The sequence below is a fragment of the Varroa destructor genome, unplaced genomic scaffold (assembly GCF_002443255.2).
Source record: "Varroa destructor unplaced genomic scaffold, Vdes_3.0 BEIS01000004.1, whole genome shotgun sequence".
Taxonomy (NCBI): domain Eukaryota; kingdom Metazoa; phylum Arthropoda; class Arachnida; order Mesostigmata; family Varroidae; genus Varroa; species Varroa destructor.
The window spans coordinates 37,766,521-37,775,408 of NW_019211457.1; the positions used below are offsets into that span (position 1 = coordinate 37,766,521).

Here is an 8,888-nt window from a genome sequence, read left to right on the forward strand (position 1 = left end):
CTGTACACGGAGCAGTATATTATGATTGATAGCTAAGGGACCGTTATTATTGTACCGTATCTACTACTCAAATACTGCTAAACGATCACCTAATCTATATAAACGATGTGTTCTAATATCTCATATCGTTCAGTAATCTGAACTTATTAGTCATTTAGCGTTGCGTCGCACGTTTCGTCTGACGTGTCAAGCTATTTAGCGGTGATACAGTTTGTCTAAAGCCAAGTTACCACAGCCATCTTCCACCGTCACTGCGAAGGTGTGCAGTGTCATGAAGTTGGCTATGCGTCTTCGTGCGTATGCAAAGGTACACATGGACAAAAACTCAAAGTACGTCAAGACCGATAGTCAAAGTGAAACAGCGAGATATTGTCCTTTAGAGCAAAAACAGGCCGACGTCAATAAAGAACAGAGACAATGATTACAACGGTGTGGGACTTTATGTCTCTGCTTTTGAGGGTGAAACAGTGACTGTGCTCTTTTTGCACTCGTTTAACGTCAACGGTTCTCCCTGCATCCCAGTAGGGAAAGAGCGTGCGCGAGAGGCAGGAATGTTTTCCTGGGAGGGAAGGGGAGCTGGGGAAGGATGAGGGCGTGTAAGAGTAGGACGACTGTCGGAAGGATTGCATGGAAGGCACGTCCGTGGGCAGATCGCCTCGTACAGACCAAATCCGCTAATATTATTCAAAAAGTTATTCAGCTGCGTGAGCTGCCTTGCCCCAAGGATAGTCAGCTAGTCCACGCAAAAGCCCGCTCTCCCTTTTGTGGACGTTCTCCCTTTCCTCTCGGCTAGAGACAGCGGTTTCTGATCATCTCTATGTGTACCGGCGCTCGTAATAGTATTCACGTCAGCATGCTGTTTCCCTCTTCGGTTGCAACAGAGACGGTGGCATCGCATTGTCGTAGCAATAGTGATCATTGTTGCTGCTGTTGTCAGCTGTCTCTGCATGTGTCGTGTTCCGTTTGGTCTCGCCATTGCGCCTGCTGTAGACGAAGGTCATTATGGCGAGATATGCATAGTTATCAAAAAGGACCGAGCATCTCTATCCGATTGCCTCTTTGGTGGTCTCTTCGAAATGGTCTACGAACGGGCCTCAGCAAGCGATTGACATGCGGAGCTGGACCTTCCTTCCATTCTGTTCGTGTCGTTTTGCTGGCTCAACCCGCTTACGATCTCGGTCATCGTCCGTAGATGAACGAGCGGCCTTGAGTGAGTTGCTTTGGCTGAAAGACTGAAGGATTCGGCAAGTTTTTAGATATGACACAGCCAAAAGGGCGGGTTCTTTCAACCTAATCAGTAATAGCTTACTAGTTTACTGTTCAATTGACCGCTGTATATTCTATATAGCTAAGACAAACTGATGGTTACTTCCGCTTTTCTAGCTACCTTGTACTTGGTCCTTTTCAGCTGCTCGGTCATCGCAACGTGCGAAACACACACACACACACGTACACAGTTACCTACTTAACACACCGCTAACACCGGCGAAAAAGTGAAACATAAACAGCAAAGAAAAAACAATGTATCTTACATTGGTACTGTTCGAATGACGGAAATGAAAATTCATAAAAAAACTGTCATTTAGTATAATATGCTGATCTAAAGATGTAGCGGTAACTTCTAATCACAGTAGCGTGCTCGGGATTTTAATTCTCTAACTATTCAGTTTACCGGACTGAACGAAGGATAAACTTTGCATATTCAGATAACTCAATTATCGAGGGCTATATACTGCCGAACTGCAGCCGGCGAAGTACTAGACAATTGTGCTATTGCTCCCTTATATCGAGGCTTTTACCAAACTGAATTGAAGGCTATAAATCGAATTATAAGACGGGGAACTGACACATCGAAAAAGACTGTCAAGTCAGTTGAAACGAGACTGACAGGACCGCCATATTGCAGTCGTCCCTGCTTGTCTGTCTGCCAGCTACAAGTGACCGCGATTAGCTAACCTTGACACTTCTCTTAATACTAGCTATTACAATTGAAGCTATTCTTTCTGACTTAAAACGTAAATAGAAATTGAATATGATTTCGCCCGAACAAATGACGGGACCCGTGTTTGTAACCGTGTCATTTGACGTAAAAAAAATGACCTCATTTGGTACAATTTCAATGTTGGTATGATTCAGCATTGCTTTGAAGAAGAAATGGTGCAGGTGAGTCTTAGAACAATGCGAACAAGCAAGAAGGTAAAGGTTGGTTAGAAAAAAGACAGATGGAGCCTTAATTCTTAGTTAATTACTTAATTAATTAATAACAGGGAAAGGCCGTACAGGACAGTAAACACCGCATCATCCAATTGGCTCATAATAGAGATGCGTATTATTAGAAGCGTATGGACTATCTACTACCATCGGTATACACTAGTCGTTTGCAAGGTCTGAAAGTACGAATCCATCCAAGTTAAGTAGAGAATTCGAAACGTTAAAAAAAAAACTTTTATTGGGCTTACTTTCATCGACTCGTATCAAACCTATTAATTATATCTCATGATATTTGCTTTCCAGGAATCATATGGTGGAGTGAGGGATCGTCACAACTCCGCTACCTCTACACTTGATACGCATTCTACTGTATTGGCCCTTTCAATAGCAGCAGCAGTCCCTAGGAGTAATTTGCATTTGCAATCAAAGCGATAAGGGAATTCGCTGGGCGTTATGGGTAGTGGGTAGGAGATGAGGGCGGAGGTGCCCACGCACACATTCAGATACACCAACTCCAATTGATTGTAACGTATACCTCGCTCACTCTTTGTGTACTTAACCCTTCGACAACTTCAATTGTCGCGCACACACCGAAACCCTTAAATAAAAGTGATGGTATCGAATTTAGACCGGTAAAAGTTTATTCCTTATCCAAACTACTACGTTTGTCCTAACGCTGCAGGAGCTGACATTGGATGATAGAATTTTCAGTGAAAGACGTCACCAGAACGAGACAGGAAATGTATCGTAATAGGTTTTAGGTTAAGGAAGGGTTATTTTAAAATGACAAAACTACGATGATATTATTTGAACGATAATCTTTAGCGTTGCGCAATGGCTTTACTAATTATCCACGTACATGAAACGTGATGACTAAACGGTCCTTTCGATGGGAATCACATGCAGCACTGCGTGGATGTAGCTTAAGAAACGCGCGCGCGCGCACGCACATACACACTCAGACTGTCCTTATCTACTCTATGTTTGCCTTTGTTCCATTCTATTGAGTGGGCGTTACAGGCAGCGTTCGGAGGTCGCATAACGATTAGGTATCCAACTATGGCCGATGGGGGTCCGACCCTGCACCCTGCAAAATCAATAATTAGAATTTCGGATTGAGTTGTTCTTGTGTGTCCTTTCAACGACTATGATCTCAGTGTCACTCCAAACATCTGTTTCGGAGAGATAGCTGGCAGACCTATCTTAGCGTCTGACGTGTTTCAGTCGGAATATTTGACACTATAAAAAATTCTATTGTTTACAATGATCGTCGACCACAGATTGATGGTTTAGTCGGACAGTGAATTGTAATAGATGTTCTAAGGCATACACACAGCTTTACGCGAATGACTAGCGAAACAAATGAGCTCATTGAATCACCGATACCGCAAAACGTTTGCCTGCTCCTGAGGTAGTGTGTGTGCATTTATCAGATGTCCTTATGCACCCTACAGGTTTCAACAGATCATTGCGCTGTGTATTTTAAACGTCTCTAAACAGTTTATAGGGATTACAGGCCTGTCAGCTTCGAGCTCAGGTGACGTTCAGCATTTAACTATAATAGATACAAAAAGTATGATGGATTAGTATTAGGAACTCGTGGTGACTCGGGTTGGAATGCGGGCGTAGACACGCTTCATTACGTGCGAGAAGCCTGTGATTTTTTCTATTGCGAAACTAAAGCTTATCACGACCGGCTAAATGAGAAACGTTTTTCTAGATAATCGGATTACAATACCAGACACGAGATAGAATTAACAATGATCAATCAAATGATTACGCTGTACGGTCATGAAGTGCAAACTAACATGTATATACTTAGTGTTTATTCAACATATGTACATGTCTACTGGCCTCAGTTAAGCAACCTCAGCCCGCCCTATCGGTGGCGTCCGGCCATAGTTAGGTCACTCAAACAGCTTTGCCCTTGAAGGTTTTAGGCGAAAAAAGAAATAAATAAACGCCACCATACATTTCGAATGTTGAACGTCTTATGTTATTGATTTGCTGAAAACAAGAGACTTGGCAATTGGCCCATTTAGCTTGATCGTTTACTACAAATGCGCCTCGTCTAACGTGTTATCAAACAGAACGCTATCCTCGTACTGTATGATGGCCAAAGGAAAGTATGTACGTATTCGTTCTTTCACTTATTGACACTTGGATAGAGGAGGCTATTGATCAAATACAAGCCTTCTCCGAGCGCTGCTCCCGTAATCTCCGTCACGATCCATGATCGAAAAATTGATGCAGTTAATCGTAGCGTCATCGACGTAAATAACGTGAACGGTTCGACCGGAACGTTCGATCGTGTTAAAAGTAAAAAACAATTTTCTGTTCTAGTAGCAATTACTTTTAGATGGTTGTTCATTTGTAAAATCGGCAGACGATGTTGGTTCATTACTATTAAAATATTGATTATTTCTTGAGGTGGCTCACTGTCCGCTGAAGACTCTCTGGTGCGTCAATGGCTAACGGATAAATAATCTGTCTTCTAACGGCTGTGTTTAATGGTAAAGAAGACTGCCCATTCTAGAAGCCAGCCAGGGCGATAACTACGAAAAAGGGCTAAACGCTAGGCATCATCCTGAATCATCGTCAAAATGCTATTTTATTAAGAGGATAGTAGCGGTCCTAGATATATGGTTTATTGTATCTATTTTATATGAAATTGTAGATACTATGTACGGCCGTTCTCGCTATCCATGACAGTATGATAAGTAACTATCTATAGAATAGGAATAAAAATGCGCGAACATCAGATCCATATGTATATACATATATATATATATACATCAGGTCCATATGTGTATATATACATCTACATGCTCGATTTCATTACCTCTTGTCTTGCTAGGGCCTAGCTATTAAATGCTTATTTCTATCTTACGAATAGACATGGATGGACACTGTTTGCCTAATTATGTCTTATTATTCCACATTACTACATAAATTACTATATTCTACTATATTATGTCGATAGGGCAATTATGCATACAATTTTGCCAAAGTCATAGTTACTTAGATACGTCATTGGATCATTGCTTAGGTGTATCATTTGCTTACACATCTACAGCGGGCCCTAAGACTCGCTGCTGAACATTAGCCCGGTCAGGTGTGAGCACGGATTGGCCTAGTTTCATGAGAGGTTCAACCGGCGAGGGCGGCAACTAGACCCAGATGAGATCGTTCTTCAGCATGTATTGAATTCGTAATAGCAACGTTTGTTAGGTAAAAAAAGAATGTGCATGCGCTCATTCGATAATATCTCCGCGCTCTGGGCTCTCGATAATATCTCCGAGCTCTGGGCTTTCGATAATATCTCGGTAGGCTGAAGGCGGTGATGGTGATACTGGTAACGGCGTTGTTAAAGCCGATAGGGACGATGAATCGATGGTGTCCTTCGATCACAAAAGGCGCTCGAGAGTGCAGAAACGCCTAAGTGGCTTCGAAAAACCCAAGCTAAATATTACACTACTGCCATATATAAAGATACGTCTAAATGTGTCCATATCACCATTCCTAACAATGATGACAGACAAAAAAAATGCTTAACGTAATGCTGGCAGATATTTACCTATCTATAGGGACGTAAAGCGCATATATTAAATGCATGTTTGTCCGGGATCGTCTATTAAAGCATGTAAAATTTCCCTGTGTTTACGCCTGTTAGGTAACAAGTTCTCAATAGAACTTGCGTTACTTTTTTGACACGTTGCTATACTTATGGTGATATTCGTATGGTCATAGACAAGTTTTCGTTCCCTTACCTCAAGTCTATGGCCTTCTCCCTGTGTTAGTTGTTCGTTCATTCGTGGGTGCCCAATTGCCTCGGCGGCAGTGGCCGCCTGCAGGACATCATTGAGCGGGTAATTAGATCAAAACAATAAACCTCCCATCATGCGTCTCCTATGGAGTTTTGGCAGACAGGCCTATGGAATAAACTGCTTAGAAACTTATTGTATTGGTTCACCTGATTAAAATGTACGGGAAGGTACGAGGTGCAATACGGATTGGAGTGAAACACTTTTATAGCCTCATTCTCTGTTTAGGCAATATGGAAGATTATCCGTGTTAGGTTGAAGAAAAACGTCCGTAGAGCATTTAGGTTTGACATGGTCGGTTGAAGCGAAAGAAATACTATCATAATTATGACACATGAAAGTATATACATCTTATTGAGCTGGGAAAACATTGAAATGTAATTATAGTTTCGATCAGATCCCCACTAAATAGGGCTTTGACTTAGACGGTCGCGTTTGTAGCGCGAGTAAACCACGTCTAAACTATCTTTTCTTGAAGAACTCGGTCACGTGATTTATATGCGCACATTTATGCTATGGGGTTGAAAGTCTTTAGTTATAATAAGACGTGAATTGTGGATAAAATAACGGGGATTATCGACTTTTTCAGACGGGCTAATTATAATGCAACGCTGCTTTAGCTGTATTTCACGGTTATCAATACAGAAGGCAGTGGGCAATCTTTACTACGTCGCGGCATAATATGTTAGGTCGAGGCGGGACAACATCGTTAAGGGCACCCCACACTGTGGCTATTCTCATCTATTAATCGGTAATCATGTAGATGAGAGCTCGATATTACGGAAAGGGTTTTTTTTTTTCACTTCTGATGTTAATACCATGTTATAGACAACTTCAGCAATCGAACTTCACCATCGCAAGGGGTGCTGTCCCGCCTCGACTAACCGCCAGGTAAAGAATTGTTAGGGACACCCTGTAAAACGATGTTACCACTTCATTCTACCTATCATTGTTCGCGTGGGAAAAGATAGACCCCCTTTGCCATCTACCCCAACCTCTCACATCGTAAAGCTCTTGCACTACCGAGCCCTTGAACAGCGAGTTGGGCAAACGGGAAGCGCCGAGCCTGCATCGCTAATTGGAAACGACTGAGAAGACAGCTAATTGCGCCCCGCTCAGGTCTAACAGAACAGTTCTCGCCCCGTCCTGCAAATGGTTTACCACTTTACCAACGCAGCAACAGTAACCGAGCGGCATCTAAGCGTTAATCTCCCATCCTGCGAACCTATAACCGGCCCCCCACACAGTGGATAAAAAACCCACCATGTTGTATACTACTATGCGACGGTTAAATCAAATCAGCGCAGACACAATCGCGTTCCATTGATGCGAATGATAATCCTGTCTTCAATAAAGGAGCGTCCGATATCACTAGCTTCAGCCTGCCTGCGTGCATTTCTTCTGCTCTTGGTTACCCACAACGTTTGCCGGCGGTCGCGTCGGCAGGGGTCAGACCTGCGCCAGCCCAGCCTGGCTGATTACCCGACGAGTGAGCAAGCCCTGTGCGAAAAACAACTAATCCTCTGCTGCAGGCTAGCCTTTATCGACGAAAGTCTTTATAGCATTTTCTCTGCTACTCGTGGTAACCCGTTACATTACTATATGTTGCCATCACCGGGTCCACACGGCAGGAAGACAAGTGACTTGATGTATGACGATACGAAGATAACGATTAGCGAGAGTCAATGCCGAAAATCGAGCTATGCTACTAAACGAGTATCTCCATACAAAAAAACCGTTATGGGCAGAAGTATACGGAGAAAATATGCTAAGCATATAGAAAAATCCAATCAACTGGGTGTTTAATTTAGCCAAGTGCCTTTCAGTCGAAGATCCGAACTTGCCTAGAAAGGTAACATTGACTAACGCTTGAAATCTAGAAAAAAAAAGAGGTCATTTAATATCACAATTTTAAACACCTCTGTCATGTGTAGAGTCCAGGGCAAACTGTATATAAATCTTCTAAGCATTCAGGTATCAAAAGAGATGTAGGCAAGAGTCAGAACAACTTTACTATTTCCTTTTTTTGTACTGTGTTAAGTGGCTTCTCATTGTAATATTGCTTCTTCACACTCGTTCTTGCGTGAACAGCTGTTTAGCGTCTGAACATCGTCATGGTAACCACCGCGATCAAATCGAGCTCATAGAGCTCAACAAGAGTTTAGCATGGTTTATCCAACCAGCCAAACGGAACGCCCAGCACCCTCCCAAGAGACGCGTTCTATATTCTTATGACCATTAACTACGCTACGAATTGCCAGTCAGCCATTCTTCTAGCGTTCGGCGTCATGCCACTGACTTGATTCCTGTGCGAAAGAACAGGACGACTTTCAAGGTGCGAAAGGCCTCAGGACGCCTGCCTTCCGTTGAACAAACCGTACGTGAACAGCAGACGTACACGCAGTGTCACGAACACAGTAACTATTGATTTCCTGCTTATTGTTTTCTGTCAGAGAAAGAGACAGATCCGGGCGGGGCCAAGGGCAGGTCATACGCTCGCAGACAGAATCAGATGCTCGTCTTCACCAGCGACTGTTTCACTGACAACTGACGCGGGTGCAATGAGGGTCGTATGAGTCCGTATAGTCAGTGTATGCATACCTTAAAGGATAATAGGGTTGCAGCCATCCCCAGCTCCGTCAAGCTACTTGGGGTCGGCTTGGTGCGTCTGTGTGCTATTTGCTAACTGATCAACACTGTGTGATAACAAGTAGCTAGTTTCCGCTCCAAAAGACGGATTTTCCCTTGCTTTTCTTTGATGACAAGTGCAGTGGTTGTAGGAAGGAAAAGGCAGCTATGTCCAGGTGCTGCTAGGCATCTAGTTGTGAGTGATATGGAAAGAGTAAGATATAC

General features: G+C 43.1%; 1 long non-coding RNA gene across 1 annotated transcript; it reads left to right on the plus strand.

Moving 5' to 3' along the window:
* Positions 1–635: 635 nt before the first annotated feature.
* On the plus strand, positions 636–2,840 carry LOC147756163 (uncharacterized). The gene is made up of 2 exons (XR_015327019.1): positions 636–1,210; positions 2,515–2,840. It is a non-coding gene; the product is annotated as an uncharacterized LOC147756163 (long non-coding RNA).
* The last annotated feature ends 6,048 nt before the right edge of the window (positions 2,841–8,888 follow it).